Source organism: Pogona vitticeps, chromosome 3 (genome assembly GCF_051106095.1).
Source record: "Pogona vitticeps strain Pit_001003342236 chromosome 3, PviZW2.1, whole genome shotgun sequence".
Lineage (NCBI taxonomy): Eukaryota > Metazoa > Chordata > Lepidosauria > Squamata > Agamidae > Pogona > Pogona vitticeps.
The window spans coordinates 35,490,564-35,503,346 of NC_135785.1; the positions used below are offsets into that span (position 1 = coordinate 35,490,564).

A 12,783-nucleotide genomic window follows, 5' to 3' on the forward strand; every position below is an offset into this window, starting at 1 on the left:
ATCAGCTGTAAAAATTGTCATCTTGCGAACAAACGGTTCGCGAAGCATGGACCTAATCAACGTCCAGCGAAAATCGCCCATTGGAATGACTGTTTTGAGAATCGCTATAGCGATCGCAAAAAGTCATCGATATGCAGATTTGTCGTTTAGCGGGGTCGTCGTCTTGCAAGGTACCACTGTATTTAGCAATATATTAGACACAGACAGACTCACTCCATGAAGAGATCCTCTACATAAAACCTAATTTGGTCCAAATGCTGAAATTCAGCACTTACTACATTCAAAATCTGGCCTATTTCTCACAGTCAACATTAAGCAGCCCAAGGCATACGAAACAATTAACTGAATGCCACCCATAATTTAAGTGTTCTTACTGAGTCAGAGAGGTAACTGCAAGTTCAAAAAGTGTGAAGCCAAACAAAGCACAGATAATGATAAATAGCAAAGCTCTCCCACTGTTTTTTCTTTGCTTGCTATATGCCTACACTTGTAAGCAATGGTTATGGAGTGCATTTGCCTGTGTACATGCAAACATACACACACACACACACACACACACATATGGGGGAGTCTTTTATTTTATTTTTAGAAGAACACAGTTGCTGCAAGAGAAGGCAAAATACATAAGAGACAGAGCACTGCTTTAATCATGAAACAGACCCAAAGCAGATCCAGTGCCAAAACAACTCAGGCAGCTCCTGGGCATATTGCCAAGCAGACAGATGCTGATGCTTTTGTTCCCACAATCTGGTGTCTGCCTACACAGCACCCTCTCCCCCGCCCTTCCTGCTGCAGTCTAGAGGACACCCGTTGCAAAGATACATAGCAGGACAGCAAGAACTGCAGAAACCTCCCCTTTGAGCATTAAGCATTTTGCTTTCTGGGTTTTTTTCCTGTTTGTGGTTTTTAAGGATGCATATGTGTGAGAGAATGAATATAGGACTCATGCACAGAGTGTGGTATGAACCTCTCTTTTTTTAAAAGCCTTTGAGGATCGTATGTTCCTTCATACTCAATTCTGAGTATATACGAATGCCAGTTTTCTTGTCAAATGTGTGCGCAAATTTTATGTTCCTGCAGTTTACACACAGTGGTTTAGGTATTGGCTGCGGAGCCAGAGGTTGAGAGTTGATTCCCCTCTGTGGGAGAAGAGCCAGCCTGTGTGACCTTGGGCAAGCTGCGCAGTCCGAAGATGTCTTCCGAAGAATGGAATGGTAAAACACTTCTGTGTATTCTCTACCTAGAAAACCTTGGAAAGGGTTGGAATTGACTGGACGACATGCAATTATTACAGTAGGACCATGGCATCTATGGGGGAATCAGTTCCAAGCTGCCACCAGATGCTGAATATTGCAGATACAGTGAACCCTATATGTAGCATAGCCTGTGGTTCCCTCTAGAGTCCAATTCTGATAATGTATCTTGCAAAGCGGTATTTCAGGGGGGGAGGGGTTATTTAATATTTTCAGGCAGTGGATAAGTGAAACCACAGGTACTGATACTACAGATATGGTGATCCTACTGTATAATTATTAGCTTACTAATAGGTTACACAATCTAGGTTATGTACATTTGTATTTATTCCATTCATATCACACCACTCATCCATTCAGCCCAAGGAAATATGCACAGCTTTCATTCTCTCTACTTTTCCCTCACAAACAACCCTATAAGATAGGTAAGGCTGAGAAGATATGACTGGCCTAAAATAATCCACTAAGCTTCGCACATGAATGTGTGAGCTCAGGTCTCCTGAGTCCTAATATAACAGTCTAAGCACTATACCACACTGCCCCTCACACTGTCTTAGTGATTGCCCAGGTCCTGGGCAGACTGATCTAGCTAACACATAGAGCAGGACGAGGACTGGGTAGAATGGACTGTACCCCTTTACCCTGTAGAGGAGAGAACGCATTTCGTAATGGCACATTAAGAGACTCCTTGCATTCAAATAACTAGTCAGAGCCAGGGAAGGGTAGACTAGAAGCTTTCTCATAACCTGCTTAGGATTTGGATATACCCATGACATATCTCCAGATACCTATGATTTGGATATACATCTATTGTCACACCTATATCTGATACTAACAAAAGTCACCAATTTTATTTTTCATCTGCTCCTTCTGTAACCCTCTGTGTGTGCCACTGGAACACTGATTCTGGAAAGTCCCTCAACTCTCCAAACATGGTTTAGGTTTGCAAAAAAAGCAGTTCTGAATGCTAACACCTCACTGGACCATCCCCATGGCACTATTTTCATTAAAAAATATTATTTCCTAGAGAATTAAAGTATTCTTCTCTCAACAAGAGTTTTTTTCCCCTTAGGAGATGGTGATAAATAATCTTATGGTGATTATATACAGGTACATTTTCTTCTAATGAGTGATACTATATAAGGGTTGTTGTTTTTCAAAAAATAGAATACAGTGTTCTGTTTTGTGTGGTAAATCATAGATAGAACTAGCCACCAGAGGGAGACAGGAATACATGCATTCAATAATTAACCAAAATGTTTTTTGCTAACTAGCTATTACAAATCACAGGTTTCCTTACAAAATATTGGGAGCATCGATCAGATGGAGAAATTAATATTTAACTATTTGGATTTCCTTGCATATCTTAAATATTTTGCACAAAAATGTTTTTGTAGACATTCTGATTCTGAAATACTAAATATATGATAAAAGTATAGGTTCAATCTGTATGTCCATAGTTTCCAGACACATTTTTTGAAAAAAAAGTATCATTTGTCTCAACAAAGAATTTGTTAGCTGTTTTGCCTGTACGGAATAAAGTTTTCAAGATTGTTTTGCTTCTCAGTGTCCTTTCATCTATGAGAGCTATAAACACAAATGGATTTTCCATACCCCTGTTTTTGTCCTGCAAGGAATTTATGATTGTCTGGGAAAATGTTCCTGTTCATTGGACTGGTGTGGACACATACAACAAGCTTCAGATTAAGACAGTATGAAATTAGGCATCTCATAGCTGGTTTGAGAACAGCTGCAGAAGATCTGATTACAAGTGTATGTAGCAGAACTGAACGTCCACATTTGGCCTTAGCTAAAGTTTTCTTTGTGGTTTTATTACCCTGCCCTAGCAACTCCCAACCCCACAGTGTCATTCCTTCTGCATCATCTCATCTGTTCTTATCCCAGTCATTTCATCCATGAGATGCTAGTGGCAGGGATACCACCACATGGATTGTGGATTGAGAATCGGTTGAAAACTAGGAAACAGAGAGTAGATGTCAATGGGCAATTTTCACAATGGAGTGAGGTGAAAAGCAGTGTTCCCCAAGGGGTTTGTCCTAGGACCAGTGATTTTCCACCTGTTGGTAAATAACGTGGAGACAGGGATAAGCAGTGAGGTGGTCAAGTTTGTAGATGATGCAAAACTTTTCCGGGTGGTGAAGACCAGAAGGGATTGTGAAGAGCTCCAGAAGGATCTCTCTAAGCTGGGAGAACAGGCAGCAAAATGGTAAATGCGTTTCAGTATAAGAAAATGTAACGTAATGCACATTGGAGCAAAAACCAAAATTTCAGTTATCAGCTAATGGGTTCTGAGCTACCCATTACAGATCAGGAAAGAGATCTTGGTGTGCTGATGAACAGCTCAATGAAAGCATCAACCCAAGGGTGCAGTGGCAATTCCATGCTAAGTATCATTAAAAAGGGAATTGAAAATAAAATAGCCAACATTATAATGCCATTGTACAAAATGCTGGTAAGGCTGCACCTGGAGTATTGCATATGGTTCTGGTTGCCACACCTGAAAAAAAGATATAGTGGAACTGGAAAAGGTGCAGAAGAGAGCAACTAAAATGATGACTGGGCTGGGGCACCTCCCTTATGAGGAATGGCTACAGCGTTTGCGGTTCTTTAGTCTATAGAAAAGGTGCCTAAGGGGGACACGATGGAGATGTATAAAATTATGTAGGGGATGGATAAAGTGGATAGAGGGACGCTCTTTTCCCTCTCACACAGTACTAAAACCAGGGGACATTCACTCCAATTGAGTGTTGGGAGAGTGAGAAGAGACAAAAGAAAATATTTCTTTACCCAGCATGATGTTAGTCTGTAGAACTCCTTGGCACAGGATGTAGTGATGGCATCTGGCCTAGATACGTAGATTCTTTTTAAAAGGGATTGCACAGATTCCTGGAGGAAAAGTCCATTGCAGGTTACAAGCCATGATGGGGATGTATAATTTCCAGGCTTGAAAAGAAGGTACAGTACCTCTAAATGCCAGATGCAGGGGAGTGGTCTCAGGAGACAGGTATTTACTTGTCTCATGTGCCCTCAGAGGTATCTGGTGGGGCCACTGTGAGATACAAGAAAGTAGACTAGATCCTTGGCCTGATCCAGCAGGGCTTTTCTTATGTTCCTATGTTCACATTGCAGTTGCTCTCTTTCCTGTCCACTTCGCCCAAGGGATGGGGTGGAAAGGTGACCAAGAGGCGAAGAGTAGCAGGAAGCTATGGAAGCCACTGATGAAATAAAAGCTCAAGCCATTGCTGGCCATTAATGAAATCAAACATCTGTAACGTTACTTCCAAGAGGAACTCATACAGTGACATACTGAGGCCAAACATAAGTGACCTGTGATAAGAAGTTAGCTTAGGTGCCTGAAAACCATCTTATCCCTGCTTATCTGTGGATGGCTTCATTATGCCATTAATATTATACTCATTCATGTTAGAAATAATTTTTCTAGATTTACTTTCTCTTTGATGGCTGGATAGCTCTTTGGTTTAGGTATCTGGCTATGGAGCCTGAACTTGGGAGTTCTGTTCCCCACTGTGCCTCCTGGAAGTACAGTCAGCCCGTGTGGCCTTGGGCAAGCTGCACAGTCCCAGGGCACCCCCAGAAGAAGGGAATGATAAACCACCTCTGATTGTTGTCTATCTAGAAAACTCTGAATTGTCAGCATAAATCAGAATTGACTTGATCACACATCATTATTCAAAAATATCAGACACAGTCAATCAAAATTATAAAAACGTTGACTGGTATTACATAACAGATACAAGTTTTAACCAAAAACCTAAGTATCTGTTAAATATCAGTGCAGTATGCATGCTATTCCTAATATTGCCAATTTTTGTAGTTCTGATGGTGTGATTTCTGAATTGTTGTTGTTCCAAAGAAATCACGAGGCGACATAATCCAGTTCAGACCCAGTGCATGTGAATAGAAAAGGTTTATCATGCCTGTTAACTGTTTTCATCCCAAATTCACACACACATCCCACACACATAAATACAGTGGTGCCTCGCTTAATGACTTTAGTTCTTTCCAGTGAAATCACTGTAGAGCGAAAACGTCATAAAGCAAAAATTAAAACCCATTGAAATGAATTAAAACCCGGTTAATGCGTTCCAATGGGCTAAAAACTCACCGTCCAGCGAAGATCCTCCATACGGCAGCCATTTTCAGTGCCTGTATAGTGAGGAATCCGTCCCTAAGCACAGTGGGAGCCATTTTGAGTACCCGGTGGCCATTTTGAGCACCCGGCAGCCATTTTGAAAACCTGCCGATCAGCGGTTCCCAAAGCAGGGAACCAATCTTCACAAAGCAAAAAAAAAACATTTAAAATATCGTTTTGCAATCTCAATTGTGATCAGAAAAACATCGTCGTGAAGCGGATTCGTCATAATGCGGGGTAATCATTAAGCGGGGCACAACTGTACCCTAAAGGTGGAGGGGAATGTCTTTTCTAGTATATCTGGAGTTTTTTTTTCTTTGGGGAAGATTTAGGGAGAGAGTATAATGGACCTAATCCAAATTATGTCCATACATTCTTAATTGGGATTCAAAATTGACATTTCAACAGCATGTTATACGTTTAACATAGAATGCAGTTTGATCATTTGTCTCTGTGAGTAACATGAAGGGCCGGGGTGCACATGAGAATACAGTAAACAATAGCAATTGTCCTTCTGGCCTTATGACCAGTTAAACTAAGGTTGAAACAATACTGTGTGCTGTGAGGCATCTGACAAATTAGATGACTCAGAATTATCTTCCTGCAAGTAACCTCTCAACACCCATGGTACCGGGAAGAAAAAAAACTCATTGGTTACATTACAGCAGGGAGCAAGCTGGAAGCATGGCACAAACAGCTGTTGATGAAAAGGGTATTTCTTATAGATTAGAAAAGAAATTAAAGAATCTGGGAGGATTTAGGAGCCATGATTGAATGAATCAGAAAGAAGTGTCTGATTTAAGACTCTCAGTGGTGAGTAGTAGTTGTGCTTTCCCAGACTTCTTTCAGGTGCTCCCAAGGCTTGTGCAAAAAGAAAGCACATGAGTTGTGACTCTCATGCTTACTCCACTTTCTGCCTTGTTCTAAAGGGCTCAATGCACCCAATGTTGAGGTGCAAAAATGCTGGAAAGGAAGACACTGGGAACTGAGAGCTGTCAAGTGTCAGCTCTTGGGCCTGTCATGATAGTTGCAGCAACACACTTGCAAGCAGTTTTCACCCTGATTTAGCCCTGGTGCTAAGTGGGAATAGGTGGAGATGGGTGCCCAAGTTTTGAATTCACCTTTACTAGTGCTGCTCACCCACCCAGAGATTTGTCTCCATGCCTGGAGGCCTGTGACTTTAGGCAGTGTCCTGAGGCCTGGCAAGCCAACATTTCTTTCCCACTAAAACAGGGGTGTCATACTCACTTTCATCTTGGGTTGCATCTGTAAGACTATATAAATGTACCTACTCTTAAATAGTGAGGACTACATTTCCCAAGGTGCTGTACGCCGCCCAAGTGGCTGTAATTCCTGACTCTTCACTGCTTGGAATTCTGGGATTAGAAGTCCCGCTGGGCAGATTTCCAGCATCCTTGTGGAGCATTATGGGTGACCAAAGTACCTTCATATTGTATACTGCACTGTAGCAGGCAACACTGTGAGGGCCACATGAAACAGCCGAGTAGACCGGATTTGGCTCATGGGCTTTGAGTTTGACACATGTGCACTAAAATTTGATGGTAGTGGGAAATAGCCAAATGTGTCTCCCTCTTTCTAACAACACTGGGTCTTCCATTTCATTTTATTTCCCAAGGTTTTGAGTCAGACCATTTGAATAGAAAATGCAGCTTGTTTTACAGGGGTTTAATCTACAAACAGAAACCATGAAATCACTTTCTCACATAGTCTGGAAAGTGTGGTGAGTTACTTCTCTAGCAGTTGGAGTCTCAAGGGTCTTCCTTCTTCATTGCGTTGGCAAAAGTACCTCTCAGGATTAAGTACAATTATTGATTCATGATAAAACCCTCTATAATTCAACAGTCTCAGAAGCTCCAATCATTAAAACTATTACCTTGTTAGTTTTATTGCAAGTATAGAATTCTTTCCTTTTGAGTGGGTACCATCTTAAGGAATTTATGGCTGGTTTATATTTTGCTTATAGCCACCCAATATCTTTCTAGCCTGCTAGAACTGAATTGCTTTGCAGAGAAGCCCTCATTGTCAAAAATAAAGAATAGAGAAAAGCATCTAGGTTACCTACAGTTTTGTTAAGTTATTTCATCCACTGAGATACTGTAAGTAAAGCAGTTGTCCAGATTTAGGCATAGTGTTAATAAAAACATCATCTCAGAAAATATGCATCCAGTTCTTGGAACTTTTTATTATACCTACCTTGGTTCTATGATCTGTTGTTCAGGGAAGACTAAGCACCTCATCTGGGCTAGCCTTGGCTATTTTTATCCTCATCTTCTGACACATAGATCACAAAGCAAGCATACAAAGCCTGCAAGCCATCAGACTGGATGAAGTCTATTATGCCAGTGGTTCCCAACATTGAGTCCCTTGCATATTTTTGGATTAAAACTCCCAGAAATCCCGGCCAGCACAGCTAGTGGTGAAGGCTTTGGAGAATTTTAGTACAAGAACATCTGAATGGGAACCACTGTATTACACAGATCTAGCCGCCTAGAGTGGTCTTGGGCAGGGTACAAATCAAATAAATAAATAAATAAATAAATAAATAAATAAATAAATAAATAAATAAATAAATAAATAAATAAATAAATAAATAAATAAATAAATAAATAACACAGGCTCAAGAATCTTTCTGTTTTAGTCTAATCTGTCTTGTACTATCAAAAAGAGAGTTTACTATACCACTACCACATCACATTGCATAGCTGGAATGATGCACTGTATTATTAGTTTATGTATTTTGTAGGCTGAATTTTCCTTCTTGAGCTGCTGAGAGTCAGCATGGTGTAATAGTTAAATTGTCATACTGAAATCTGGGAGACAAAGATTCAAATCCCATTCACAGGTGAATCCCAACCTTAGCCTCTCAGATCAAGGGTAGGACACGCATTATTAACAAATATGGGTCATCCATTATCTCAGAGAAAAACAAGACTGAGGATTCCCTAGTTCCACCACAATGCCCCACATGATTCTGCTTCACTTCTTGCACCCCAGATCTCAGAGAAATTATGTAAATGTCTGGATCTGCTATTGATCATAATGTAATTTCCCTTTGTTTAGTAAACTGCATAGTTGTCAGGAAAATACACCAAGAGAGAACGACACACAGAGAGAATTACAATTTATTTCCATGGTACTAAGAAATCTGTTTGCTATGTTGTCTCAGGCTGAATACAGCAGATAAAGTAATGGGACCTTTTTTCTTTCTTTCTTTCTAGGTTTCCAGCTGCTGTCTCCATATAGCAAGAGTCTATGGATATTATATTTTTGGACAGTGACCACTGATGATGTAGTAGGGAGATTATGAAAGTTATAGCACAAGTTAATTTTGGAACTCTTCCAGAACAATAAATTGGCCAAATGTTAGTCACATATACAATAATAAAAGGAACCACCCTTAGCAGAATGGTATAAAAATGTGTTCTGTGGATCATCTTCTTCTTTTCAATGCGTCACTTCTGTTGCATTATTACAATATTTGCAAGTGCTCTGAATCTTATTGCTATCGCAATTAATAGATGGAAGCTGTCATATTTGCCAAAGACTCAAGAATAGCATCAGTGATAGAAATAAATGGTTTCTGATTTTACTACTCTATGTAATCTGTTCATGCCATTTGCCACATTGATTTATTTCATATGAGTCGCCTAGGTGCGTTAGACCTCAAACTAATTCTTGAGTGCCAAGTAGTTAAAAGGCTGGTTATAAAGCACTAATACTCATTTGTAGAGAATGAAGAAGAGAATGTAGCTTCCTAACACTTGCACATATTTTCGTGCTTGAATTAAGATTAAGAGTATACTTCTCATTATTGGAATAACTCCAAGCCACATATTGCCTTATGCTAATAAGAAATAGTTTTGTCAGACAAATATGGGTATTAGCTCTGATGATATATACTGTTTCAGGGATTTAACTCCAAGAATAACGAATCTTCCTTTTCTACACAAATTTGTCACACACAAAAAAAGACTTTCAGTAACCCCACCTTGTTTTTTGGAGAGCTTTGATGCTACAAACGTCCAGATATCCAAAGCTATCTTGGCTCATATCCAGCAGGATGGAAAAGACAAAGGAGTGTGTGTAAGAGAGAGAGAAAGGATGAAGAGAAAGTGTTGGCTGCATATTTTTACATGTGGTCAAACTTTTCTATTGCAAGTAATAGAAGAGGCATTCTTCGCTCCATTCCCAGGTCTTGTGTAAATTTTCTCAAGTGCTGGGGATGCAACTGGAGACCGGGAAAACTTTCTTGGAGTTTGTAGTCTCAAACCTTTGTTGACCATTCTTTGCCCAACACGCTACATGAACCGTAGAGCAGGATTGAGTCTCTCTTCCAAGGCTGAGATTGTATTCCTCAGGAAAAAAACACAATCAATTCCCCATTGACTCCTATCATGGAGTACAACACCAAGCCATACAGCAGTTTAAAATAGCGGCCAATTTTATTCTTTTCCAGTCAGGTTTTGACAGTTACTCTGCAGTTTCTGGAGGCACATGACTGTCCTATATATCCATCCCCTGCAATCATATCTTTGATTCCCCACCTCCCACCCTTTGCATCTCCCTTCACACATTCTGAGAATTGCTTTCCATTTAAAAAACAAACCCTGTATTTTTACAGAATAGTTTTACTAGGATATGGCCTAAAAAGGGAAGTTCAGAACCAAATCTGGGTTATTTTCTGCAAAAACAAATAAAGGAAATAGCTCTAAGGTAGAAGTATTGAGTCTCCTTGTTTCTTGTGTGTATGCACATGATTTTCTGCTGGGCTTGGAAAGAGTTGTTACCTCATTCATTCATTTATTTTAATAAATATAAAGTGCACAGGAAACTGCACAAATTTCAGGGGAGGGAAAATATCTGGGGACTGAACATTTACCTGCACATGCATATAAACTCCTTTTTAAAAAAAAATAAAAAAGGGGGAGCAGGGCATGATGTTCCCATCATGCGATATCACATCCAGCCCCTGGCATGTACACAGCAAAGTGTGCAAACTCACCAGCACCAACGTACAGTATCTCCTATCATGAATGTCACTATGCTGGGTTGAAAAAAAGGATATAGCACTGCAACTTGGATATGTGTTATAAGTGGGGTTCACACCTGTTTGCAGTTTACTCAGAGCAATTACACTTTCCCTGGATTATTCCAATGCTGTACTTTTAGACCAGGAATGGACCTCCTTTTCTGACCATTGAGAGGAAGATCTTATCCTCTTTACAGGTCAGAGAGATGTCTGATCTATCTGAAGCATGATGGGCTTCCTGCTTCCTGGGATCCCTTACTACTACGCAGTGACTAAACTTCTAAAGTGTCTGTGAGGTTTTAAATTCTGCCAGATTGGCAAATTTAACTTCTCCCCCACACAAGCTGCACTGCAAACATACTGAAACAACCTTTGTTCCCTGAGCAGTTGGAATATTTATCACAATTCTGGGCCTTTTATTAGTCTCAGAGCAGATTTAGTGGGTGAATGGGAATTGTTAAATTAACACTTATGTAAGACCCATTGATTCAATGAGGAAGGATTAAGGAATGGATTGAGTTTGCATCCATTTTGTCAATCAGTCGTGGAGGTTTTACCACTATATGTGCAATGCAATATAGATGACATGGCCATGTCAAAAATAACAATACCTTTCATTCACACACCATTATCTGCACTATCAAATTTAAGCAACTTTTAAAAGCAGAAAGCATATTAAAAAGACCTTAAATGCAACCTAAAATAGCATTGGATCTTTTTGCAGTCACATCACATTGTTGACTCATATTCAGCAATTCCAAGATCTTTCTCACTCATACTGAGCTAAGTATGCCCCCATCTTGTATGCCCCCCAGGTGTAGATCATTGCACTTCCATCTGTTTAGTTTCATTTTGTTGTTTTTAACCCAGGGCTCGAGCCTATCAAGATCTTTTTTTAAATTTTGTTCTTTTCTTCCAAGGTATTCTATCCAAATCTGCATTGCTCCCTCTACCCCAGAATAATGATGCAAGACAAGTATTACGGGATAAACATGGGCCACACTTTGCTGAATATTCATTATTGCCCACGATAAAGAGGGCTCCTGCCATAGTGTGAATCAGATTTTGCACAGGGGTCTCAACAGACCCCTTACCAAACAAATGGGCGAGTCCCTAGCCCTGAGGTCTCATGGTTGTAAAGATAGTGAGAACCCGGCAGGCCCAAGTTTGACCTCCCCCAGACCTCAAGCCACCTTCCCCTTGGTGACCGTCAGTCCAGGAGTGTCCCCAGCACATCTCCCCCCCCAAAGCACTGTAATCACATGATTTGAAGTGCTGGGAGGTCAGATGAGCTATACATTACCTGTGAGTGCGAGGGGACTCACCAAAACCTGCTATGTCTGCACTACCTGTCATAGCATAGGGACTAGCGATACTAAGTCCCATGCCTGCCATCCATCCTATGCAGCTCCAGGAGCAGCCCCTCCCCCGGATGTCCTTAAGGAATATATCCAATCCTCTGTCTGAGAGGTGCATCCATCATGCCAAAACAGCTCAGGCCTATCCATGTGGATCTCCTGGTGACCATTCACCAATCCAAGGCCAGTTGCACACTGCCCAATACATGACTCTGCTAACACTTCTCCGCAAAGCGTTAACCCGCTGTGCATGGCAGTCTGATTTCAAAACAAACCTTGGGACAATCATGGACCACGTGGTCTGCCTCTTGGGATATGTTGCCCTCAACCATCTGAGGTCATGTATCATGTCCAAATCACAGCCTTGCCAGCGTACTTGGTCAGATCATTTCCCCCAAGATATATCAGCAACACATCTGGGGGCAGAGAGCCAAATGCAGCCACTCTGCAAAGTTGGCCCCATAGCATTTCTCTGTGACCTTTCCACTGACCTGGGCTCTGGCTCCGAGGCCCAAGTTGCTTTGCCAAGCTGAATTAGCAGCATATCATGCTGCCCAAAATCATAACTATGGCCAGTTACCATTGATGTGCAGTCACCTCGTTGCCACAACCAAACCTGCAAAGAAAGGAAAGAACCAGGCACCTGCCTAGATATTAGGAAGGGTATGTATGTATCTACGGTAGATGTCTGATGGCCACTGCCCCAACCTCTTAATATCCTCAGGATGGAACCTAGGACGGCTGCAGTTGAGGTTGCACCAATCCTAAAGGAATGTGTGCCAAACCTCAAGTCTTATATCCCACTTTTTGCAATGCCAAGTCTGTTATTCCAGAACTTGTATTTTTCTAAGGGGGAACCCTCCTCATGCACAAAGGTATTCTCATCCCAGGCCTTGAGCTCCCAAATATCTTTCCACCACCTTTACTGAGCATAACTCCACTATAGAG

General features: G+C 41.0%; 1 long non-coding RNA gene across 1 annotated transcript; it reads left to right on the forward strand.

Moving 5' to 3' along the window:
• Positions 1 to 891: 891 nt before the first annotated feature.
• On the forward strand, positions 892 to 11,657 carry LOC144587818 (uncharacterized). The gene is made up of 2 exons (XR_013542982.1): positions 892 to 1,214; positions 8,667 to 11,657. It is a non-coding gene; the product is annotated as an uncharacterized LOC144587818 (long non-coding RNA).
• Positions 11,658 to 12,783: the final 1,126 nt, after the last annotated feature.